Source organism: Podarcis cretensis (assembly GCF_951804945.1).
Source record: "Podarcis cretensis genome assembly, chromosome: 4".
In the NCBI taxonomy this organism is placed as follows: domain Eukaryota; kingdom Metazoa; phylum Chordata; class Lepidosauria; order Squamata; family Lacertidae; genus Podarcis; species Podarcis cretensis.
The window spans coordinates 9,945,264-9,972,156 of NC_137173.1; the positions used below are offsets into that span (position 1 = coordinate 9,945,264).

The 26,893-nt window shown below is 46.9% G+C and overlaps 1 protein-coding gene across 2 annotated transcripts in view; it reads right to left on the bottom strand.

Moving 5' to 3' along the window:
* PAK1 (p21 (RAC1) activated kinase 1) overlaps nt 1-26,893 on the bottom strand; it is a 99,660-nt gene that overhangs the window by 61,380 nt on the left and 11,387 nt on the right. The window contains exon 2 of one of the 2 annotated variants that reach the window (XM_079973831.1): nt 17,536-17,597. The exons of the other annotated variant lie outside the window; for it this stretch is intronic. The gene's annotated coding sequence lies outside the window, so the exon portion shown is untranslated. The remainder of the gene's footprint in view (nt 1-17,535; nt 17,598-26,893) is intronic. 2 annotated transcript variants of the gene reach the window in all.

Consider the following 26,893-nt stretch of genomic DNA (forward strand, 5'->3'; position numbering starts at 1 on the left):
ACACAGAAGAATGGAAAGACCCATATTTTGCAAAGATACATCAATACCAGCGAATCCTTGTTAGCTTCGGCAACCTGCGGTTCTTATTATCATTTGACCAAAAAGAACTGCAGTTTCACCTTGGAAAGGACAGGCTCCCTCCTAGTCTCCGAGATAAATTTGGAAAGAGAAAGAGGCTGCGTACTCTCATTATAAAGCCAGCACATTTCTGAAACCCACGACGTGGCAGAGCCCCCAACCCAAGCGCTTTGCTTGTCGACAGACCCATTGTTGGAGCTTTTTAAAACTGGATTAAGATTTTGTTGATTAATTGCACCAAGCAAAGCTTGTTGCCAGATTTAATAGCATTTCATGGAAGATGAGGGAACCCGCAAAAAAAGAGAAAAGCCCTCTTCCTTTTCTTCCGCTGCTCTAACAGCATTTATCTATTATGTATTTACTGCCGTTACGTGAGATACGATTCAAACAGCGACCGCGGTTCATCATCTGCCCTCCAGCAAGGAGGGAATAGCAGAAGTCCCAGCAATGGGCTCTCCTATCACCAAAAGACCTCGCTGTGTTGTCTTCGCCATGTACTGAAACGCTTCCTGGAATGGCACCGTCCACCATGATTAAAAATGGATGAGTTGTAAAAGTGGTGGTATTGTGCAATGGTTAGAGTGCCAGACTCTCCTTACCCAACACAGGGATTATCTCCATCAGTTCTGCTGTGACAGACCAGCACCTTCAGGCCTTCCCTCCCTCACCTGTCACCTGGGGGGAGCCATTCCAGCAAACTCCCTCAGCGGGAGAGACGGGAAAAGCAGGGCTAACCCCGTCATCTTTGCCAAAAGCTCAGCTCCACCAGGCACCGCCTACCCTTGAACTGAGCCAGCTGGTCATTATAAGAACCATGTCAGAATTGGTTTGGTTTTTTCCTCTTCCCTCCCTGTACCTTTTTCCTTGTGTGTCATTCAAGGAATCCTGGTTTCTTTTTCTTGGGATGTTCTCCCCCTCGTATAGGAAGGAGCACCAGTGCATAGACCGTTATCAGACCCATGCATTGCACTGTGTCCTCCAGCAATAGGAAGCCGCTGCCACCATGAAAGACGCACACTTTTGCCTCTGGCCTCACCCGCAAATACCGTATTTTTCGCACCATAGGGCGCACCGGACCATAGGGCGCACCTAGTTTTTAGACGGGAAAATCAATTAAAAAAAAAATCTCCCCCCCCCAAGCCCCAAAGAGCAGCGTACAGGCTGCCCACAACCTCTCCCTGCCGGAGGGGTTGCGCGCGGCTATGGCACAAGCCAAGGCAGCAAGCGGGATGGATCCCGCTGGCTGCTTTGGCTTCCTCTTTAGCCCCGCGCAATCTCTCCCTCCCGGGAGAAGCTGCTCGGGGCTAAAGAAGCCATAGCCCCGTGCAGCCTCTCCCTGCCGGAGGGGTTGCACGTGGCTATGGAACAAGCCTGCATTCGCTCCATAGGACGCACACACATTTCCCCTCAATTTTTGGAGGGGAAAAACTGCGTCCAATGGAGCGAAAAATACAGTAGCATTCAGCTCCGGGGAATGAGGGCGTTGGGCTTTAAAGGTTCACCCCACCCTAATTTAAACCCACCACATTTGCCCCGGTTGGGTGAAAGGGCAACCAACCAGTTGATTTCAAATTAAAGGAGGCATTTCTGGTCTCTTGCATGCAACAATAGGGGAGAACACAATCTCAAGAATCGTGCACAAAATGCTAAATTAAGGTTCAGCATTACATCCGAATGCTCCGGAGAGAAAATGCATTTGTTCTTTAAAGAACTGCAGGTACTGTGAAGGCAGAGGCAGCAGAGAAGCCATCAGGAACCAACTTTAGCGCTGAAGATTTTAGGAAGGGAGAGAGAGACTTCAGCCGAGTGAGTGTCTTGTGCAACTGTTGCATAAAGCTGGGAATTAAAAGTTGCTTCAAAACAAAACAAAACAGTAAGAGCTTTGGAAAGAAACCACCGCGCAGAAACGGAAGAGCTATTTTCATTTTACCTGGAGATACCCTGCCGGGTTTGAAAGACGCCTGCTTCTTCGGAGAAAAGCAATGACAAACCTGTCTAGGTGCACCTTAAAAAGCAGAGACATCACCTTGCCGACAAAGGTCCGTAGAGTTAAAGCTATGGTTTTCCCAGTAGAGATGTATGGTAGTGAGAGTTGGACCATAAAGAAGGCTGATCGCCGAAGAATGGATGCTTTTGAATTATGGTGCTGGAGGAGACTCTTGAGAGTCCCATGGACTGCAAGAAGACCAAACCAATCCATTCTGAAGGAAATCAGCCCTGAGTGCTCACTGGAAGGACAGATCCTGAAGCTGAGACTCCAAGACTTTGGCCACCTCATGAGAAGAGAAGACTCCCTGGAAAAGACCCTGATGTTGGGAAAGATGGAGGGCACAAGGAGAAGGGGACGACAGAGGACGAGATGGTGGGATAGTGTTCTCGAAGCTACCAGCATGAGTTTGACCAAAATGCGGGAGGCAGTGGAAGACAGGAGTGCCTGGCGTGCTCTGGTCCATGGGGTCACGATGAGTCGGACACGACTAAACGACAATAACCCTGCCGGGTTGGGTTAAAAGTGCTCCAGTTACATATACTTGAGAAAGAAAAGAAGGCTTTTGCAACACAAATAAGCTGAAGCTGGAGAACGACCTTTGTCAATCTGGGGGTCCTCTGGGCATTTTGGATGAAAACTCACATCAGCCCCAGGAACTCAGGATTAACTGTAGGATAACTTCCTGAACATTGTCTAAGTGCTGCCGAACAATGATGACCCATGTTGCCTCTCTCTTTATCCAGAATTACATAACCTCGGCGCAGAGTTGAAAATAAGGACACACACACAATATTCTGGAGGGAGATGGATTCTTGGTCATTCTCCTACAGGAAAGTTGCTGCACTTGAATACATTTCCTATCATGAGTTGGATGCAAATGTTGGGTTGAATTCAAAGGTGTCCTCCTGATGGAAGGTTTCTATTAATTAGCACAGGGTAGGGAATCTCAAACCCAGAGGGCAGGATGAGGCCAATCCTTCCTCTCTCTGTAGTCAGCCCTCAAGAATTTCTCTAGACAGGCGTGGTATGAAAAGGTATCGCTTTTGGCAGTTTCGGAGGAGTTGACCCAGAAAGTGCAATTATTTAGGGTGGTGGTAAAAAAAACCTGCAGATTTTAGAATTTTTTGGCCTGATTTCATTGATTATACAGCAAAACTGGAATATCTCAATGAAATACCATCCCGGTTTACATTTTTATGTGGGTCTGGATACATTTGGTGGGTTCAATGAGTTACGATTTATTAGGCATTTCCGTGAAGCAACACAGATAACAATCTTTTTTATTTTGTATCAAATTAAAATGTGCAGTTAAGATTAATTCCACTCACAGTTGCCAGAGTTCCCTTTGTAGAAGGATTGACTGTTAAACTGCTTGTGTTTTCACACCCTAATTCTACACCCTGTGGAATTCTATCGGTTGTATTTTATCTGCACAATCGGAATGGATTTCTGGAATGCTTTTTCTATACAGCCTGAGCAGGAGCAGTCACCATTAGGAAAAAGAGGTCAGAATAATCAAGTGACTTTTGTTCTTTAAGTTCTCAAAGTTCTTAACTTAGCTCAAGGCTGCTATCTGAAGTAGCCAGATTTTTAAACTGAGAATCAATCACAGTCAGTCCATCAGTTGAAAAATATGACTTTAGAGCCGTCTTACCCAAAAATGGCAGCTAGACATTCCGTTTTGGCAACTGTAACCTTGGTTTAAGGAGCCATTTGTTGCCTGCTTATACATCTGAGTTTCTAACATTGGCTGTGACCAGCTCCCCTCCCTGCTGTCTCCCAGAACAAGAAGAGGCATGAAAAGGGCAGGGGAGAGGCTGCAAGCAGGCGCAGTCTCCTATTGCTTGGGCAAACCCTGGCGAGGAGGGGACTTAGGCTGGGACTTTTCAGTTTCGGCAACTGATGCATGGGGCAAGATCCAGGGGAGATGAGCTGCTTTGCTCAACATGTTTTTGCTAGTAAACAGCTGGCCGGCTCATTCTTTGACAGTGTGTGTAAAACTGCCTGGGTCACATGCACCACAACTCTGTGGCAGCTGAAAGGCGGGGCAGCGGCGACTGCGGCCCTCAAGCCTAAACGGTTAGTCACCGCTGCTTTTAAGGAGCTGAGATGGGGACTTTCCACGTGCCCCCTCCCCAATTTCCTTTGACAAAGACTTCCAGAGCAGAGGTGACCGGACGCAGCGAGGGACGAGGTCCATACAGGGCAGGGGGCTATGAAATTAAGAGCACACAGGTGGGTGTGTCATTTAATCCTGTCATATATTTTTTAAGGTTTTAGCGCAGGATTCCTCCCCTCCCCAAGCATGTCCCTTGCTTGCCGTCCACCCGGCCCGCACAGATGTATCGCCAGCCGCATGCATTATGCAGGAGCGAAGAATGATCTGCAATTCCAATGAGCTGCGTTTTCCATCACTGGCCTTCGGCACAGAGCGGCGTTCCTGCAGAACGGAGCGAAAATCAAACGTGCGGCGGGGAGGGGCGGCTTTGAGAGGAGCAGCATGGCAGACTGTGCAGGCCCCTCACCCCCAAAATACACGCCACTGCGCTTTGCAAAGATTCCTGCCCCCAAAAACTGCTGACAAAACAACCGTAAAGGGCACCCCCCAAAAAAATCTACATGGAGGGTTCGCGTCTATCTTGATCATGCAGCTAGACGATTCGCACGGCAGGCAGGTCCCCCAACGGAGAACAGCTGGCTCTGTGCGCCTGGTCTGAGGGGAGACGCTTTGCATCATGTCATCAGGAACAATCCATCAACTCTCAAGTGCCTCATTAAAGGCCTTTGGAGTCGCATGATTCTCCCCCCGACGGTCAAACTGCTAAAGACGGAATCAAAGAGTGACAGATAACGCAGTCGAGATGTCTCCCCTGAGGCCACCAATATGGATGTTTTTAAAGCCACGTCAGCTGGATTCTAATTTCCCTTCAACATAACCTGGGTGGCAAGCCTTCCTCCCTGGGCTCTCATCGCCAGCTGGAAGCAAGGCAGAGTTATCTAAAGCTCCCCACAACCATCTCTGGTTCCCCTTTGATGCCTCCCTGAGAATCAAACGTGGCTCTGTTATTATTATTATTCTTATTATTATTTCTTTATATACTGCTTGATGCCAAATTAGTGTTCTGAACCGTGTATGTGTATGAAAAGCCAATTATACAAACAATAAAATACAAATTCAGGTTGTAAGCCAGGGGTTGGCAAACTACAGCCCGTGGGCCGGATCTGGCCCAATTGCCCTCAGGATCCAGCCTGCAGACATTCCATGGATCGGCGATTCTGTTTTTGTTTTTTTTTAAAAAAAAAAATCAGCACTACCATTTTTTTCGGTGCCATATCCCCCCCCCTCTCACACCCTTCCTCCCACACACACGCAGTCCAGCCCGCCACAAGGTCTGGGGGACGGTGAACTGCCCCCCTCCAAAAAAACCCGTTTGCTGACCCCTCTTGTAAGCTGTTCGGGACAGAGACCTACACCTTTTCGTTGCTTGCATTTATTTGTAGAAGCGCTGTGTACAGTGATGGAAACAGTGTGGTGTAGTGGTTAGAGTGTCAGACTAGGACCTGGAAGAGCAGGGTTCAAATCTTCCACATGGCCGTGAAACTCAATTGGTGAATCTTGAACCAGCCACTGCCTCTCAGTCTCACCTACCTCACAGGGTTGTTGTGGGGGTTAAATAAGATGGGTGAGGTAAAACCATGTATGCTTACTTTGAGTTACTTGGAGGAAGAGGGTGAGATATAAACGCAATAAACAAACAAACAGCAAATAATCCAAATTATGCCATACAATTGCAGGACTTAGTATCAAAGTCCAGAATCCAGTACCCTGAAAAACTTGAATCCAGGGCTTTGAAAATTGAAGTTTATAGATTTTACGGATACAGAGACTATACAAAGAACAAAATATCACATACGGGCAACATCTGGTCACATTTTCAAAGCTACAGGAAGACCCATCGGGATTCTCAATAGCCCAAGGAAATAATTTTGGTGTTCAGCGAAGGTGGTTGTTCCAACACAAGCACAATACAGCATGCAAAAGATGCAGATCTTTGCAAAATTGATCAGCTTGTATAATTCATTAGCATCATGAAATCTGGAAGAATTTGGGTTCTTTCTGAAGCACGTGCACAGCCCTCTGTTTCCGCCATGGTCCCAAGATAGACATTGTTGTGGTCATCAGCAGCAAAGGAGTCTCTGTGTGAACATCTGCTTGCATATAGTTTCTGTGCACACCCAATTGTGCCAAGATGCCCGTAATATGTAGAAGGGTATCTAGATTATTAGACATGGGGGAAATGGGGCAGCTGTTCCAAAGAACTGCAAAATTTCTACCGGCTAAAAATAAAACTAAAAACCAGGGGTTCCATTAAGCTTTTGATACTTCATTTGAAAGGGAATATGGTTCTCGTTGGTGATGCTGGCAAAACATTTGGGGCTCAAGCCCAGGAACAAATTTAAGGGGTTTGGGTAATGGTCGCCTCATAGTGAAGACAAACATTAGAAGGTCCTCAGTTCTTCTCTGCCTCAGATTAAAATCAGAGGTGGAGAAGGCTGCCCAATTTATCTCAATCCATCCAACCAACCTCAGAATGGTTGGCTGGGGCCAGAGGAGACAGCCAGTGTTAGAAACTCATATACAGTGGTACCTCGGGTTACATACACTTCAGGTTACATATGCTTCAGGTTACAGACTCCGCTAACCCAGAAATAGTGCTTCAGGTTAAGAACTTTGCTTCAGGATGAGAACAGAAATTGCGCGGCGGCGGTGCAGCGGGAGCAGGAGGCCTCATTAGCTAAAGTGGTACTTCAGGTTAAGAACAGTTTCAGGTTAAGTATGGACCTCCAGAACGAATTAAGTACTTAACCCGAGGTACCACTGTATGAAGAAAAAGAAGGCAACTTTTAATATATGTGGTGGACTTGTAAAGCAGGAAAAGAATTCTGGGAGATGATCTACAATGAACTGAAAAAAATGTTTAAATAACTTTTTCTTTTAAAAAAACAAACTCAAAGCTTTTCTTCTAGGAATTCTAGGTGTCGAAATACCAACAGATCAGAAAAGACTATTTATGTATGCAACCACGGCTGCTCGGATGTTACTAGCCCAGAGATGGAAAGAAGGAGGGCAGATTAAGTTGATGGACTATGTCAAAATGGCAAAAATAACCGGAAGAATCAGAAATCAGGATGACCAAAACTTTAATAAGGAATGGGGGGAATATATCATTTACCTTAAAAACCATTGTTAAACAATTAAAATTATTAGTAGGGTTGAAATAATACTTGTAGTTTAACGTTGAATTATGGTTGTAATGGAAATTTAATAGATTTAATACAGAAGATGCAAGAGGAAAAGGTTAACTAAGGACCCACAAAGGGGAGGAGGGAATTCCAGGGGAATCTACAGAATTCTCTTTTTGTTTGGTTGTTTGACAATTGTAAATTTCAGAATTTGAAAAACTATTTTTTGAAAGGAAGGAAGGAAGGAAGGAAGGAAGGAAGGAAGGAAGGAAGGAAGGAAGGGCTCCTTAAACCAAGTTTACAAGCTCAGCAAAGGGAAGGGCGAAGAAAGGCAAATGGAGGCGGAGGGCAGAGGATAGGGGGGCAGTGAGTGCCATAGATTTCTCAGCTTGCTCACTGCAGACCAGTAAATTTTGACCGCAGGCCGTATTTGGCCCACTGGCTGGCACTCACCACCCCTTGTCTTCCAGGAGATGAGGCACCTACAAGTTCCTCTAACTAAGGGGTCAGCAACCTAAGGCCCATGGGCCGGAAGCAGCCCACGGAGGTCATTTGACCAGCCCACAAGCCGCCCCCGAACTGAACTGCCCACTCACGTGCTGCACTAAACCGGCGCAGCATGGGGACTCATTTCCACAGTGCCAGAAATCACATCTGCACACGCGCAGCCGCCGGAAATCGCAGGTGCACACACTCATGCGTGCGCACAATCCGACCCACAGAAGGATCTCTGCGGGACCGATCCAGCCCAGGGAAGATAAACCTTGCTGATCCCTGCTCTATCTGTCTCCTTCCCTGTCTGCTGAGTGACACACCCAGAATCCTGATTCTCATAGCTAGGGCTGGGCAATATATCAATACATCCAAAATTGGTTTGAAGTTCACATTGTGGAAACAGTTTCTGTGGTACCTTGGTTGTCCAATGCCTTGGTACTTGAACAACTTGGAATCCAAACACTGCAAACCCGGAAGTAAGTGTTCCAGTTTGCAAACCTTTTTCGGAAGCCGAACGTGCTCCGTTTTAAGTGCCACACTTCCGCTTTGAGTGTTACGCTAAAGTCAGTCCGTTTTTGCTATTTTGTTGTTGTTGTTGTTTAGTCGTTTAGTCGTGTTCCGACTCTTCGTGACCCCATGGACCAGAGCTATTTTTGCTATTTATTTTGCATTTTTGCTTTTGAGGCTTTTTTGTTTCGTTTCTGTGACTGTGTGGAACCCAGTTCAGCTACTGATTGATTGACTGTGTGACCGCAGTACATTGATTATTGCTTTCATTTTATGGATTAACGGTCTTGTTAGATAGTAAAATTCATGTCAAATTGCTGTTTTAGGGGTTGTTTTTAAAAGTCTGGAACGGATTACAGTGGTACCTCGGGTTAAGTACTTAATTCATTCCGGAGTTCCGTTCTTAACCTGAAACTGTTCTTAACCTGAAGCACCACTTTAGCTAATGGGGCCTCCTACTGCTGCCGCACCGCTGGAGCACAATTTATGTTCTCATCCTGAAGCAAAGTTCTTAACCCAAGGTACTATTTCTGGGTTAGCGGAGTCTGTAACCTGAAGCGTATGTAACCCGAGGTACCACTGTACTTTCTATGGGGAAAGTGTGCCTTGGTTTTGGAACGCTTTGATTTTGAAACGGACTTCCGGAACGAATAAAGTTTGAGAACCAAGGTACCACTGTATTTGACGTGGCAATACCTTGCGAATCACGATGAGTGAGTGCATGGGTGCCAGAGGAGGGCTGGGGAGTCAAGAAGCAGGCAGGGAGGGGTGTCTCTGGGAGTTGGCAACCCCACACCCTGCTTATGCAGAAGCAAGCCTCGCCGAGTTGTCCCACACTAAGCCTGCTTCTGTTCTGCCTTCGCTTTCACATCATGCCCCAAAGCCCAATCGTAGCCGCAGGGATTCCCGAAACCGTTTCCCCCGGATTAGGCAGCTAAATCACAAATTAGGGAGCTCCCTCACACAAGCGCAAATCAAATCTCGCCAGCTGTCAGGGAAGTTTAATAACACAAGGGGCGAGAGAAAGCAGCCTTTAAAATTGGCCGGGGGGGAGAGATTTTTTGACAGCTAGTCTTTTGAGGGCACTGAGGAATGAGTGAATCACCGCAGAAGAGGACTGCAAGGGTTGAAATGGCAAGCCTGGATTGCAAAGGAATCAGGGCGCACACCTCTGTTCACAGATCTCTGGGCTTCTCAAATGCCCAGAGGAGTGTTGCTTAGGCTAGGGATGAATGCGCCAATTTCACCCCAAAGGGCGATGCAGAATGCGCAGGAGAGAAGGAGGAACAGACTTGTGTTTTTTCGCAGAAATGCTTCCACCACTATAAATCAGCGGTCAGCAAACTTTTTCAGCAGGGGGCCAGTCCACTGTCCCTCAGACCTCGTGGGGGGTCGGACTATACAGTGGTACCTCAGGTTAAGTACTTAATTTGTTCCGGAGGTCCGTTCTTAACCTGAAACTGTTCTTAACCTGAAGCACCACTTTAGCTAATGGGGCCTCCTGCCGCCGCCGCGCCGCTGCTGCACGATTTCTGTTCTCATCCTGAAGCAAAGTTCTTAACCTGAAGCACTATTTCTGGGTTAGCGGAGTCTGTAACCTGAAGCGTATGTAACCTGAGGCATATGTAACCTGAGGTACCACTGTATTTTGAAGGGGGGGAATTAACAAATTCCTATGCCCCACAAATAACCCAGAGATGCATTTTAAATAAAAGCACACATTCTACTCATGTAAAAATCCGCGGGCGGATTGAGAAGGCGATGGGGCCGGATCCAGCCCCCAGGACTTAGTTTGCCTACCCATGCTATAAACGCACAGCTTAAAAGCGTTTAATTAATAGCACAATGAATAAATGGGTATAGTACAGGATAAACCATTTTTTTCAGGCAACTACTCCCCAGAAGCACATATACTGTATTTATGCACCATCAATTTAATGTGTTAATAGTTCTCAGGGTCTTATTTCCACCACCGCCCCTTGAAATCTAAATAATGCAAGCAAAGTGGCACGCTGTCGAGTTGTCATGTCTCAAAACATTTCTACAAGTGTCCCGATGATATTAATCCCCAAGTAGAGATTTGCATTTGTTTGAACAGAAAGTGCACAGCGTGCTATATAAAAGTCATTTACCTTTCCCTTTAGTTCAAATGCTCTTAAGCAACGGGTCAAAATTTTGACAGCTATGCAGCACATAAAACCAAAACAGTACCTTTTTTTCCCATTAACTAAATTGTAGTCAAACGCACATGCTAAAAACTGGGTCAAATTCAATTTACAGAGCAGCAAAATACCCTCCCGATTCAAAAGTTTACAGAAGGTCCACATGTTTCTGGTGTCATGACAAGAAGATGACAAATGCAAGACTAATTGTCTCTCAAAGCATCAGCCACAAACTTAGCCATCTATCTCCTCAGTTGCTTATCAGTTTTAAGATTTACTCTATCAGAACCAGCTCTTTCTCAATTTTTGAGGGTTTTTCTTTAAAGAAAATCATGGCTTTGTTGGACAGGAAGCTTTTAAATTAGGGCAGCAGACACTATGAGGAAAGGTGTATATATTATCCAGGACTATTTTAAGAGCAGACTATCAAGTTGCTATACAAATAAATACACAGTCCTAAGCCAGGACCTTCAATACTACACCTGCCTGCTTTGGTGGAGGCTGGACAATAGCAAATTAGCCCCCCCCCCAAAAAAAAAGGGTGAGAAGAAAGCAGTAAGGTGTAAAACCAAAACAAGTAATTCTAACAAGTATTCCTCAGTTTGATAGCTGGGGTTCATCTGACTTTCCCTTGAGACCAGACCAAGGGAGATATTTTAGTAGCACCCGAAAAATCTGGGTCTCACCTACGTAGACGCTCAGCATGTGGGAATGCTAAGAGAAACCGCAGAATGAGCCTTAAAATTAAATTGGTGAAAAGAAAAGGGGGGGGAGAACAAAGAAGAATGTTTTTAAAGAGCCATCTGTTATGTACTGAAGTTCTCACCCTGGGCCAGCAGGGGGATACTGTAGATAGTTTTCACTCAGGTCCACATATGCAAATAAGAGATTGAAAGTGACGTTCAGTGATTGGATAGTTACAGAAAGTTGTTACAGTTGCATTGTACTGGAGCTCTATATAAGCAGGTTGGCTGAACCCTTCAGCTCAGTTCTGTTCTGGCCTGTGAATAAACAAGACTAACCTGATCTCGTTTTTTGACAGAATTACAAGCCTGGTAGATGAAGGGAATGCAGTGGATGTAGCCTACCTTGATTTCAGCAAGGCATTTGACAAGGTGCCCCATGATATTCTTGTAAAGAAGCTGGTAAAATGCGGACTTGACTATGCTACCACTCAGTGGATTTGTAACTGGCTGACTGACCGAACCCAGAGGGTGCTCATCAATGGTTCCTCTTCATCCTGGAGAAGAGTGACTAGTGGGGTGCCACAGGGTTCTGTCTTGGGCCCCGTCTTATTCAACATGTTTATCAACGACTTGGATGATGGACTCAAGGGCATCCTGATCAAATTTGCAGATGACACCAAACTGGGAGGGGTGGCTAACAGCCCAGAGGACAGGATCACACTTCAAAACGACCTTGACAGATTAGAGAACTGGGCCAAAACAAACAAGATGAATTTTAACAGGGAGAAATGTAAAGTATTGCACTTGGGCAAAAAAAATGAGAGGCACAAATACAAGATGGGTGACACCTGGCTTGAGAGCAGTACATGTGAAAAGGATCTAGGAGTCTTGGTTGACCACAAACTTGACATGAGCCAACAGTGTGACGCGGTAGCTAAAAAAGCCAATGCAATTCTGGGCTGCATCAATAGGAGTATAGCATCTAGATCAAGGGAAGTAATAGTGCCACTGTATTCTGCTCTGGTCAGACCACACCTGGAGTACTGTGTCCAGTTCTGGGCACCACAGTTCAAGAAGGACACTGACAAACTGGAACGTGTCCAGAGGAGGGCAACCAAAATGGTCAAAGGCCTGGAAACAATGCCTTATGAGGAACGGCTAAGGGAGCTGGGCATGTTTAGCCTGGAGAAGAGGAGGTTAAGGGGTGATATGATAGCCATGTTCAAATATATAAAAGGATGTCACACAGAGGAGGGAGAAAGGCTGTTTTCTGCTGCTACAGAGAAGCGGACACAGAGCAATGGTTCCAAACTACAAGAAAGAAGATTCCACCTAAACATTAGGAAGAACTTCCTGACAGTAAGAGCTGTTTGACAGTGGAATTTGCTGCCAAGGAGTGTGGTGGAGTCTCCTTCTTTGGAGGTCTTTAAGCAGAGGCTTGACAACATATGTCAGGAGTGCTCTGATGGTGTTTCCTGCTTGGCAGGGGGTTGGACTCGATGGCCCTTGTGGTCTCTTCCAACTCTATGATTCTATGATTCTAAGAGCTGTCTGAAGAATCGCTGTGTCGTCTAATATGTTCACCCACAACTTAACACCATCCTTGGAAATTTAAGGAGTCTTCGACAGCATGCAACATAGGAGCCAACTCCTAGGGGCCGTGGGACGTCAGTCCCCACAAGAAAATATTTGAGGGGACCGGACCCCCACAAAGTTGATGGCCATCGCCATTCAAATGGTGTGTGTGCACTGCTTCTTGTGATCAGTTATGCAGGGTGGGGCTTACCTGGGCCCCCACAGTATTTTATTCAAGTTGGCACCCCTGACGTAAAACCTGCAACACTAAAAGTCCAACTTCCAGCCATGTATTTGGCCTCTGAAATACATGGGAAAACTAACAGCACTACTCAGGGATTGGACTGGGACATGAGAGTTCAGGTGGTCCATAAGGTAAATAACATTTATATAGCACGCTGTGCACTTTCTGTTCAAACAAATGCAAATCTCTACTTGGGGATTAATATCATCGGGACACTTGTAGAAATGTTTTGAGACATGACAACTCGACAGCCTGCCACTTTGCTTGCATTATTTAGATTTCAAGCGGCAGTGGTGGAAATAAGACCCTGAGAACTATCAACACATAAAATTGATGGTGCATAAATACAGTATATGTGCTTCTGGGGAGTAGTTGCCTGAAAAAAATGGTTTATCCTGTACTATATCCATTTATTCATTGTGCTATTAATTAAACGCTTTTAAGCTGTGCGTTTATAGCATGGGTAGGCAAACTAAGGTGCGTGGGCTGAATCTGGCCCAATCGCCTTCTCAATCCGACCCGCAGACGGTCCGGGAATCAGTGTGTTTTTACATGAGTAGAATGTGTGCTTTTATTTAAAATGCATCTCTGGGTTATTTGTGGGGCCTGCCTGGTGTTTTCACATGAGTAGAATGTGTGCTTTTATTTAAAATGCATCTCTGGGTTATTTGTGGGGCCTGCCTGGTATTTTTACATGAGTAGAATGTGTGCTTTTATTTAAAATGCATCTCTGGGTTATTTGTGGGGCATAGGAATTGATCCAAACATTTTTTCAAAATATAGTCCAGCCCCCCACAAGGTCTGAGGGACAGTGGACCAGCCCATTGCTGAAAAAGTTTGCTGATCCCTGCTTTAGGAAGAACTTTCTGATGGTTCAACAGTGGAACGGTCTCCCTCGATTTAATACAATTCTATTAAATGTAAGGGCCTTTCCATGCTTACAGTGGTGGCTGGTGAGGTGTCCCTCTAACTCGGCAATTCTATGTAAGAGTTGGTTTTGAAATGGTCAAAACTATCGACAATTTTATCTTCATCGCTTTTGTAAACTGCTTTGAGGTACTGCTTTTACAACCAAGTGGTATATGAATTGTATGAAATAAATACACACAAAAACACACCATTTTTCATTCCGGAACACCCTGACGGCAGAGTCCTGTATGAATCAGCAACTTTGCATTTTTAAACACACAGACACAAACACTGTTTCCCTCGCTTGGCTTGTTCTTGCTGCACCAAGAAAAGCTTGCTAAGACTTTTGAGTTCCCCTTCTATACATTGTGTGCCTATTTGACACAGATATGACATGCAGCTTCTTACGAAATTGTTCCAGTGCAGATTTATCCCGCCAGCTACGGTCGCTAAAGGAAATCTCCGGTGTGTGAACACAATTGGATGGGATCAAAAATGCAGCGCTCGACAGATTTTCTAGGCAGATTCCCCACCTGCCCGACCCCCCCCCCCCCCAGCACGCCTTGCCCCTGGCAATCCCTTAGGGCACATTTGCCTCTCCCAATATAGATTTCTGGAATGGGCTTATGCAAAACAGCTCCTTCTTCACTTTTAATTAATATAGAATTCACATGCCCCCATCTCTGAAGGCCGCTGGGAAGATGACATCAATCAGAGATAAGTCATTTGTAATTTAAAGATAATCTTTGGGGTAAATCAGCATGTTAGTGAACTATCCTGGGGAAAACAGTCTACACTAAGGTGGGGGAGGATGCCAATTTCTTTCGCTCCCCAAGAAGAAAGGAGCTGGAATGGGGTGTACTTCATGTCAGGAGCTCGTCCTACACTCGAGTAGGACCCTGGCAGAGACGCATGCCCAACTGGCATGTTCTCTCCCTCCTGGTCAATCGTTTAGGAGCTTCAAAAGCTTTCTTCTGCCCAAACATCACAGCGACCGATGCCAACAGACATCGGCACACTTAGGGATCTGCAGAGATTGCGCATCTCGCGTGACAGACCTCAGCAACTCAGCATTTTGGCTAATCTACAGTGGTGCCTCGCAAGACGAAATTAATCCGTTCCGTGAGGCTCTTCGTATAGCGGTTTTTTCGTATAGCGGCTTTGTTTTTAAAGTATAAAGCACTTTTTGATTTTTGGCTTTGCTCTGTGCTAAGTGACTCAGCCTCGTAAGGAGAGAGCGGCTGGATTAGACCAGCTCTTCATCTTACTTCCTTTCATTTATTCCATTTTGGATGTTTCTGAGCTGCCTTTCAAAACGACAGCCTTCCCAAAGCCACTAAATTAAACAAGTATGCCATTTCGTGTGTGTTTTTTTTTAAAAAAGGAACATTAAAAGGCACAATTTAAATGTCAACAGAACAGAACACATCCAGTACAATTCAAAGCATACCGACAAAAAACAACAACCATCGATACAGTAAATAAAATAAAGCAGTATAATAAATTAAAGGCAAGGGGAACTGGTTGAGCTTTTACAGCTTCCTTTGCAACTTGCAACTGAAGGAGCCAGCTGTGCGGAAGAGAATGCCAAAGGTTGGGAGCCAACACTGAAAAGGCCCCGTCTCCAGTGTCTGAAATTAACCAGGATTTCCACCTGTTGCGACCAAAACAAGATGGCTGCCTGAGCACCTGAATGGCGCTGGCATCTCCACCATCTGAAGACGCATGCCTGGAGATCATTGGATCTTGACTGTTTTCACACACTGATACCACCACATCCTGCCGAATTCTGGAAACAAAGCCTTACGAAGAGCGCTTGAAGGAGCTGGTATACAGGTGAAACTCGAAAAATTAGAATATCGTGGAAAAGTTCATTTCTTTCAGTAATTCAACTTAAAAGGTGAAACTAATATATGAGATAGACTCGTGACATGCAAAGCGAGATATGTCAAGCCTTTGTTTGTTATAATTGTGATGATCATGGCGTACAGCTGATGAAAACCCCAAATTAACAATCTCAGAAAATTAGAATATTGTGAAAAGGTGCAGTAGCTATTCAATCCATAATACCTGCAATGGGTTCCTGAGCCTTGAAATGGTCTCTTAGTCTGGTTCAGTAGGAAGCACAATCATGAGGAAGGCTGCTGAGCTGACAGTTGAATTACTGAAATAAATGATCTTTTCCACGATATTCTAATTTTTCGAGTTTCACCTGTATCAAGCCTGGAAAAAAGGAGACTAAGAGGAGATATGATGGCCATATTCAGCTATCTCAAGGGCTATCACATGGAATAGGGAGCATGCTTGTTTTCTCCTTCTCTGGAGGGTAGGACTCGAACCCATGGCTTCAAGTTACACGAAAGGAGATTCCAACTGAACATTCGAAAAAACCTTCTAACAATAAGAGCCGTTTAGCAGTGGAACAGACTCCCACAAGAGATGGTGGACTCTCCTTCTTTGGAAGCTTTTTGGCAGAGGTTGGACAGCCATCTGTCCTGGATTCTTTAGCTGAGATTCCTGCATTGCAGGGGTTTGAACTAGATGACCCTCGGGGTCCCTGTTAGAATTCCTGCTCCACGATTGCAGTCATGGGATTTTTGTCTATCACATGACAGTGTATGTTTTGACTCCACAGAGTGGGAAGTAATGGAGACAGGATGTTTGCGTTACTGTGTTCCGTGAAGTGGGACTATTGTCCTTTGTTCTTTTTCTCTTTGCTGCCTGATGATAGAGAGAGAGAGAGAGGGCCATGTTGCAGTGCTCCGTGTGTGTATATATGTAAATAAAGTAGATTAGCCAAAATGCTGAGTTGCTGAGGTCTGTTACGCAACTGCGAAGACTCTGCGGATCCCTAAGTGTGCCGATGTCTGTTGGCAGATGTTCGGGCAGAAGAAAGCTTTTGAAGCTCCCAAACGATTGACCAGGAGGGAGGGAACATGCCAGTCGGGCATGTGTCTCTGCCAGGGTTCTACTTGAGTGTAGGCTTAACTCCTGACAGTCCCTTCCAACTCGTAAGATTCTATATCAGTTATATTTTACCTGCACAACTGGAAGCACTATGATACCACCTTAACAGCCATCGCTTCCCCCAAAGAGTCCTGGAAAATGTAGTTTAAGGGCGCGGATAGTTGCTAGGAGACATCCACTTCTTTCAGAGAGCTGCAACTCCCAGAATGGTTTAACAGCTAATACCTCTTCTGATTGGGCCTGATTTTTATTTTATTTTTATCGGTGGGCCGGAATCCTGAAGAGCAGAACTTTCAGACTGCAAACCATTTGTTGCTGGTTCTGCTTGCAATATTCTAGCACATATGAAAGGAGACCCAGGAAAACAGAACAGCTTGCACATAAATAAAACAGCCTCCCTTTTGCTCTGATGCCTTTGGAGCGCTCCAAATGGAGAATCTTACTGTTCATAAAAAGAGGGGGAACTGAACCAGGAATAATGTAAGCAGGTGCTTTGGAATTTTTAATAACCTTTTTTCAAAAAACAAAAAACCCCGCTTCATGGAGATCACCTTCTGCCAATCACAGCTATTTCATTGTGAAAGCGCCTCCTGCTGACTGAGGAGCTAAGGGCCCCTGTCCCCAATCAAACATTCAAACACCCGCAGCCGAATATAATAATTAAGACACGTAACTTACTGTCCTTGCAGAAACTTGAAACAGATAGTGTCTCGTGCCAAAAAGGATGGAAGGAAAATGAGCTGGGGCGGAAGAAAACAATTTACAGTGGTGCCTCGCAAGACGAAATTAATCCGTTCCGCGATTCTCTTCGTCTAGCGGTTTTTTCGTCTCGCGAAGCAAGCCCATTGACGGCTTAGCGGATTAGCGCTATTAGCGGCTTTTAGCAGCTTATCGGCTTAGCAGATAAGCAGATAAGCGGCTTAGCGGCTTAGAAAAGGGGGGGAGGAAAAAAACCCCGCAGGAACTCGCAAGACATTTTCGTCTTGCGAAGCAAGCCCATAGGAAATTCGTTTTGCAAAGCACCTCCAAAACGGAAAACCCTTTCATCTAGCGGGTTTTCCATTTTGCGAGGCATTCGTCTTGCGGGGCACCACTGTATTATTACGGCCTAAGCATTGGATCAGCAGGTTACCCTATTTTTCGCTCTATAGGACGCACCCAACCATAGGACACACATCGTTTTAGAGGGGGAGAACAAGAAAAAAAAATCTCCCCCTCTCTGCTCAGCGCCCCTTCAGCGAAGCGGCAGGAGAAACGGAGCCCCTTTCATTTCTGCTCCCGCTTCACTGAAGGGGCGCTGCACAGAGAGAGGGAGAACTTTTTTTCTTGTTCTCCCCCTCTAAAACAAGGTGCGTTCTGTGCGTTCAAGGTGCGTTCACCCGAAGCCTCCGGAGCGCAGCGGGAGTTCCCACTGGGCTCCGGAGGCTTCGGGTTCCTTTCGACCTGCTCTTTGGGGCTGGCGGGGGGGAGCGCTGCTTTCCCCCACCGCCAGCCCCAAAGAACAGGTCGGGAAACAGCGGAAAGGCTGCGCAGCCTTCCCGCTGCCCCCCGAGCTTGTGGGGCTGGTGGTGGGGGGAAGCGCTGCTTTCCCCCACCGCCAGCCTCAAAGATCCCTGAAGCCTTCGGAGCGCAGCGCGAGTTCCCGCAGGCTTTGGGTTCCTTTTGCTGAACCTGAGGCCTGCGGAGCACAGCGGGAACTCGTGCTGCACTCCGAAGGCTTCAGGCGGCTATCCCTGAAGCCTGGAGAGCGAGAGGGGTCGGTGTACAACGACCCCTCTCGCTCTCCAGGCTTCAGCGAAAGCAACACGAAGCCTCCGGAGCGCAGAAAGAGCGCTCCCTCTGGGCTTCGGCGGCTTCGCGTTGCTATGGCTGAAGCCAAGGAGCCTGCATTCGCTCCATAGGATGCACACACATTTCCCCTTAATTTTTGGAGGGGGAAAAGTGCGTCCTATAGAGCGAAAAATATGGTAATCAACTAGAATGCAGAGTTGAAAATGGAAGATGGTGGACACTCCTACATTGGAGGTTTCCAAACAGAGGTTGGGTGGGCTCCTGTCAGGGTGTTCTTTAGCTGCAATTCCCACATTGCGGGGGGTTGGTCTAGATGGCATTTGGCTCCCCTTTCAACCCTACATTTCTATGATTCTACGTTAGAATGAAGGCCAACCAAAAGCAGTAGGGCTTACTTCTGAGAGCACAATACGATTGCAGCCATACAGAGATTTCGACTAGCGACATAAATCCAGGTTTTGTTTCCAGTCTTGTGGAAAAGCCATTCTGTTTTAATAGACCAAAAACAAAACCTTTTTAAAACCTGCTTCTTTAAAAAAAATAAGCATTAGCACTCTCTCCTAGCCCAGAGGGAAGCAGCCATAGGAAACCACAAGCGCGGCGCTGTTAAATGTGTCTCATCATCACAAGCCTAACTCACCAGGAGGCAAAGGAATAAGCAGATGAAACGCTAACTTGATACGACTCAAGGTCAGCGATAAAATTTCCTTTGAGATGCTTGGAGGTTCAATTCATTATGAATCAAAAACAGGAGAGTGGGAATGAGAGGGAGCGGTGGGAAATGGTATCCCCGGAATGTACAATACGAGGCCTCCCACGCTCTTCATCCACATTTGGATTAAAATATTCCGTCCGTGAAAAAGCCGTATGTATAACAAACCAGGAAAAACAGGAGTGTTTCGCTCAGAGGTGGACCCCATCGACGTCAGCAAGACTTGCCCTCAAATCAACTCGCCCAGGACTGCAGCATTTTACGAATGAATAGTTATTTCCATATATATGTTTATGCAGTATCAGGCTTCAACCGTTGCCAGTTTTCTGACTCCACACATCTCAGTGTACCAGATGCAACACAGAGCCACTGTAGCGACGGTCAGCCTTTTCGAATCTGGCGCCTCTTCCAAGTCCCCTCAGCCCCAGTCAGGGCGGCTTGGTGGTAATAATAATAATAATAATAATAATAATAATAATAATAATAATTTATTATTTATACCCCGCCCATCTGGGTGAGTTTCCCCAGCCATTCTGGGCAGCTTTCAATCAAGCGTTAAAAACAATACAGCATTAAATATTAAAAACTTCCCTAAACACGGCTGCCTTCAGATGTCTTTTAAAGATATTTGCTTATTTCCTTCACATTTGAAGGGAGGGCGTTCCGCAGGGTGGGCGCCACTACCAAGAAGGCCCTCTGTCTGGTTCCCTCACTTCTCACAATGAGGGAACCGCCAGCAGGCCCTCGGCGCTGGATCTCAGTGTCCGGGCAGAACGATGGCGGTGGAGACGCTCCTTCAGGTATACAGGACTGAGGCCATTTAGGGCTTTCAAGGGCAGCACCAACACTTTGAATTGTGCTCAGAAACGTACTGGGAGCTAATGTAAATCTCTCAGGACCGGTGTTATGTGGTCCCGGCGGCCACCCCCAGTCACCAGTCTAGCTGCCGCATTCTGCATTAATTGCAGTTTCCGGGTCACCTTCAAAGGTAGCCCCATGTAGAGCGCATTGCAGTACTCCAAGCGGGAGATAACCAGAGCATGCACCACTCTGGCGAGACAGTCCGCAGGAAGGGAGGGTCTTATCCTGCGTACCAGGTGGAGCTGGTAAACAGCCGCCCTGGACACAGAATTGACCTGTGCCTTCATGGACAGCTGTGAATCCAGAATGACTCCCAGGCTGCGTACCTGGTCCTTCAGGGGCACAGTTACCCCATTCAGGACCAGGGAGTGCCCCACACCCACCCTCCCTCTGATAACGTGGGAAAGTTGCACGGTTTGGAAGGAGGATCGGGTGTCCACTGCAACCCAGCAGATGACCAGGAAAGGAAGGAGCTAAGCAAGGCTATTTACACCTCGCAGCAGTGTTTGAAATTCATCAGACACCAGGAGCGTTTTGCACCTGACTATCAGCCACTTGGGACGCGGGTGGCGCTGTGGGTTAAACCACAGAGCCTAGGACTTGCCAATCAGAAAGTCGGCGGTTCGAATCCCAGCGACGGGGTGAGCTCCCGTTGCTCGGTCCCTCTCCTGCCAACCTAGCAGTTCGAAAGCAAGTCAAAGTGCAAGTAGATAAATAGGTACCGCTCCGGCAGGAAGGTAAAGAGCATTTCTGTGCACTGTTCTGGTTCGCCAGAAGCAGCTTAGTCATGCCGGCTACATGACCCGGAAGCTGTACGCCGGCTCCCTCGGCCAATAAAGCGAGATGAGCGCCGCAACCCTAGAGTCGGCCATGACGGAACCTAATGGTCAGGGGTCCCTTTACCTTTACTATCAGCCCCTTGCAACCGAGTGAAGATGGTCGGGTGCCAGGATGACACCTGACGTCTCCCCCATCTGGAGGTGTATGCCTGGGGATCCTTGGATCGGGGCTGTTTTCACAAACTAAAAAACGCACCCTGTAGAATTCTAGCTGTGATATTTTATCTGCACAACCAGAACAAATGTCAGGAAGCAAAAAGTCATAGAGAAAAATACAACTGACGAGCTGTCTGTCCCCCAAATGGCAACTAGACATTCCATTTTGGCAACTGTAATCTTGGTTTAAGGAGCCATTTGGCACCCAGGTTTTATATCTGAGTTTCTATCACTGCCTTGGAGTCTCTCCCCGTCCTCTGCTGGGATAACAGTACCCCATCAGGCTCCCAAAGGCAGTTCCAGCTTATTCCGGTTCAACTCCAACCTCACGTCAGCTACAGCTCTGGTTCCCCCACCCAGGAAATGGAGAACAGTTTAACATTTTCCAGAAAGAAAGAAAAAACACATCGCTTTTGGAGACCCTCCAGATATTTCAGACTAAAACTACTATCAGCCCAACACCAACATGGTCAAATGGTTAGGGATGAAGGGAGTTGTAGTCCAACTTCTGGAGGTTTCCGGGAAGACTGCCTTACCTCTTATGAGATTCCAAACTAATCTAACAAATAAATTTATGGGAATGGGCTATAGATCAGTGGCAGTGTCTGCCTTGCAAGGTCCCAGATTCAATCCTCAGGATCTCCAGTTAGGATTGGAAGAATCCGGCTTGAAGTCCTGGACAGCTGCTGACAGTCAGTGTAGACAGAACTACCGTATTTTTCGCTCTATAGGATGCACTTTTCCCCCTCCAAAAATTAAGGGGAAATTTGTGTGCGTCCTATAGAGCAAATGCAGGCTGTGCGGCTAAGCCCAAAGCCAGAACAGGGAGACAGAGCGCTGCGGAGCACTCCGTCTCACTGTTCTAGCTTGGGGATAGCTGCGCGCAAAAAGCCTCTGCAGGGCAGCGGAGTGCCTTCACCCCGCTGCCCTGCAGAGGCTAGAAAGGCTGTTCCTAAGCCAGAACAGCGAGACGGAGCATTCCGTCTTGCTCTTCTAGCTTGGGGATGGCTGCGCTGTTCCCCGACCTGCTCTTTGGGGCTGGCGGTGGGGAAAAGCAGCGCTTCCCCCCACCAGCCCCAAAGAGCAGGTCGAAAGGAACCTGAAGCCTCCGGAGCCCAGTGGGAACTCCCCCCATGCTCCAGAGGCTTCGGGTTGCCTTCACTGAAGCCTGGAGAGTGAGAGGGGTCAGTGCGCACCGACCCCTCTCGCTCTCCAGGCTTCCAAGGTAGCTGTGCTACGGATAGCTGCGCTCCGGAGGCTTTGGGTGAATGGACCTTGAACGCACCTTGTTTTAGAGGGGGAGAACAAGAAGAAAAAAATCCCTGTTCTCCCCCTCCTATGGTCTGGTGCATCCTATGGTCCGGTGCGTCCTATAGAGTGAAAAATACGGTAATCTAGATGGACCAGTGATCTGACTTGGCATAAGGCAGTTTCCTACGTTAACACACATTGGTGAACCACGGGGATTCTAGTTGTTGTGGGGTCCCTGCCTTAAGGGAACGACACCTCAGAGGCAGATCTGAAAGTTCCCCACATATTCTTCCTGCAAAGCTTGACTGCCGATTCTCATGTAATATAGTGACTGCAAGGACAAAGGCAGGGCTTGCAATGTGTACAAAATTAATTAGCAGTGCAGGAAAAGAATATCGCTTTCAGTGAGGGCTCCCTTATCAATGCAACTGCAAGCAAAGCAACTTTAAGGCAATTGTTCTAGGCCTTTATCAAGCAAAAGAAGAAGACAGAATCTCGTTTTTCCCTCTTTCTGTATCCCCATTCGTCTCCCAAACCCTCAATCATCTCGCACTGGCTTTTATCTGCGATGCTCCACTGGCACAGCAGAGAGAAGAAACCAGACTCTTGCTGAAGTCTCTCGAAGTCTTGTGGTTTGAAAAACCTTGCCAACCCAAACCCACTTGGCGTCAGTGGTCCATTGCAAGGGAATGTCTTGAGCGTCAGGAAATTCGAACTGCCACCAAGAGTTAAATCTCTTTTGTGGTCTGAGGAGGAAATGGGTGTTTCCACCGCTGAAGACAGCCCTGATGTATCACTTTCCAGGTCGCAACGTGTAAAATTATTCCCCTCTGCACACACACGAAAAATGAGTTTGGAATTTATATGTTTGGTTTTTTTTTTAAAAAAAGGTATCTTGATTGTCTTAATGAATTAGTTTTATAAATATGTGAAAGGCTGGCTGTTGCCAGCTTTTGAAGCCCCCCACCCTCCCCAGCCTAACAATTTGCTAGCTTTCAGTCTTCATGCCCAAAAGCTGCTGCCTAACTCTGTCGAACGATAGGGCCGGTCCCAAGAGTTGTTGCTAAACACTGTGAACAGAACTGAACCAGATATAGATCAATGGTCTTTCTGTGTTGCTAAAATGGAACCACCCAAATTCATGAACAACCCTATTGATGGTTACTGGCTAGGATGCAGTGTTAGAAACACTAATAGGTAAAGGTACCCCTGCCCGTCAGGGCCAGTCGTGACCGACTCTAGGGTTGCGTGCTCATCTCGCTCAAGAGGCCGGGAGTTGGCACTGTCCAAAGACACTTCCGGGTCACGTGGCCAGCATGACGAAGCAGCATCTGGCGAGCCAACACCAGCGCCGCACACAGAAACGCCGTTTACCTTCCCGCCGTTAATTGGCTAATTGCCAAATGGCATCTTAAACCTGGGTTACAGTGGCCACAATGAAATGGCTAGGTGAATTATTATTATTATTATTATTATTATTATTATTATTATTATTATACATTTCATTTCTATAAAGTAAAGGTAAAGGGACCCCTGACCATTAGGTCCAGTCGTGGCTGACTCTGGGGTTGCAGTGTTCATCTCGCTTTACTGGCTGAGGGAGTCAGCATACAGCTTCCGGGTCATGTGGCCAGCATGACCAAGCCGCTTCTGGTGAACCAGAGCAGCGCACGGAAACGTCATTTACCTTCCCGCCAGAGCGGTACCTATTTATCTACTTGCACTTTGACGTGCTTTCGAACTGCTAGGTGGGCAGGAGCAGGGACCAAGCAACGGGAGCTCACCCCGTTGCGGGGATTCGAACCGCCGACCTTCTGATCAGCAAGTCCTAGGCTCTGTGGTTTAACCCACAGCGCCACCAGCGTTTCATTTCTATACCTCTTTATATTTTAAAGAGAAAAACTCAAACTGGTTTACAACAAATTGAAACACCAAATAAAACAAAATAAAATGAATTCAAGCTTCCAGGAAAGTCTTTCAGATCCTTCTCAAAGGGACATTTTGCTATCCCCATATTTATTTACCTACAGTCGTACCTCCGCTTACGTATCCCTTTGGATATGTAATCTTCAGGATGCGAACGCGACAAACCCAGAAGTATTTTTCTGGGTTTCGCCAAGCATGCATGCGCAGAAGTGCTAAACTGCGCCGCACACATGCGCAGAAGCGGTCCTCCGGTTGCGAATTTCTCGGGATGCAGCCGGACTCCGGAACAGATCCCATTTGCAACCGGAAGTACCACTGTACTTAATTTATACAGCTGCCCCATAGCAGAAGGACTCTAGGGAGCCCATGTGGTTTAGTGGTTAGAGTGTCGGACTAGGACCTGGGAGATTAGGGTTCAAATCCCCACTCAGCCAGCAAGCTCAATAGGTGACCCTGGAGTCAGTCACGGTCTCTTAACCTACCTCGCAGGCTCGTCGTAGGAATTAACTGAGGATGTAGGGGTGAAGTATGTATTCCCTGGAGAAAAAGAGGAGAGATAAAGCTCTTCTGCTGAGCTGTTTAAGCAAGCTGGAGGGGCTACGTGGTTGCAACTGGACCCATGCTGGTAACAAAAAGCTTCTGGCACATGGGAATTTCTAACACTGCTATGATGAATATATGGCTGACAGTAAGCTGGTTTTCCCAGTAGTGATGTATGGAAGTGAGAGCTGGACCATAAAGAAGGCGGATCGCCGAAGAATTTATGCTTTTGAATTCTGGTGCTGGAGGAGACTCTTGAGAGTCCCATGGACTGCAAGAAGATCAAACCTATCCATTCTGAAGGAAATCAGTCCTGAGTGCTCACTGGAAGGACAGATCCTGAAGCTGAGGCTCCAAGACTTTGGCCACCTCATGAGAAGAGAAGACTCCCTGGAAAAGACCCTGATGTTGGGAAAGATGGAGGGCACAAGGAGAAGGGGATGACAGAGGACGAGATGGTTGGACAGTGTTCTCGAAGCTTCCAGCATGAGTTTGACCGAAATGCGGGAGGCAGTGGAAGACAGGAGTGCCTGGCGTGCTCTGGTCCATGGGGTCACGAAGAGTCGGACACAACTAAACGACAACAAGCTGCTGAACTCCATTTACTAGTCCAAAAAGGGCTATTGCTTTCACACCCAGCTTCTGGGCTTTCTGGAAGCATCTCCTTGGCCACTGCAGAAAAGGGGTGCTAAATGTGCCTTTGGTCCGACGCAACAGGGCTCTTCCCGCGTTCTGGTGAGGCGAGTCTCTCCCGTGTTTCTGCACGAGTGTCTTAACCAAGATATGGAGAGCTACGAATCCAACTCAGAGATAAAACCATGAAGCCTCCTCTGAGTGCCAGCTGGCTGTATCTCTGAACAAGGCGGAACCAAGTGATCCAGCCACACCCAAAACACAGAAGCAACAGAGTTACAGAAGCCAGAGCAGCAACTCTTGCAGAGAGACAACAGCCTCCCTCCAACGATGGGTCACTCTTCAGCAGCTCTGGAATACAGTGGTGCCTCGCAAGACGAAATTAATTCGTTCCGCGAGTCTCTTCGTCTTGAGGTTTTTTCGTCTTGCGAAGCACCCCTATTAGTGTCTTAGCAGATTAGCGCTATTAGCGGCTTAGCGGCTATTAGCGGCTTAGAAAAAGGGGGGGAGGGGACAAAATCGCAAGCCCATAGGGAAATTTGTCTTGCGAAGCACCTCAAAAGACGGAAAACCCTTTTGTCTAGTGAGTTTTTCGTCTTGCGGGGCATTCGTCTTGTGGGGCACCACTGTAAGTGCTGCTACTTGCATTCAAAACACTTGCATGTCAAAAACATCTGCTGTCTTAATAATCCTTACAACCACCCTGTAAGGCAATCTAGCGTTATCATCCCATGTTGCAGATAGGAATACAAAGATGGGAGAGGTTTATGGCTCAGCCTCTTATAACCGCTGTTACGCCTGATGCAGCATTAACCATCTCCAGCACAGGCTGATTGGGCCAGAGCAATAAATTATAGAGAGAGAGCAAGAAATCTCTAGCATGGAGAAGCACTTTAATGAAACATTTGCTCCAGCCAGCTATTCCTTCCTTAACAGCACAGTAGCTGATCAATTCAGGAATTATGGCCCTAAAACCATTCACTGAACAGCAGAAATATTGCAGAGAGTACCCAAAGATTCTAATTTCTCTCCTGTATGAAAGGTGGGCTCTCTTTGGCTGAAGGCCTTCAAGCACCAGCTCCAGCCTTTCTCTACCCGTGGGTCCCCAGATGTTGTTGAACTACAACTCCCATCACCCCTAGCTACCTAGCAAGAGCTCAGGGATGATGGGAGTTGTAGTCCAACAACGTCTGGGGACCCACAGACAGATGCTCTAGCCCTGGGTGTCTGTTGGCATCAAGCAGTGGTTTAGGATCCTATCAGTGGTGACCACACTTGGCCCTCCAGATGATTTGGGACTACAACTCCCATCATCCCTAGCTAACAG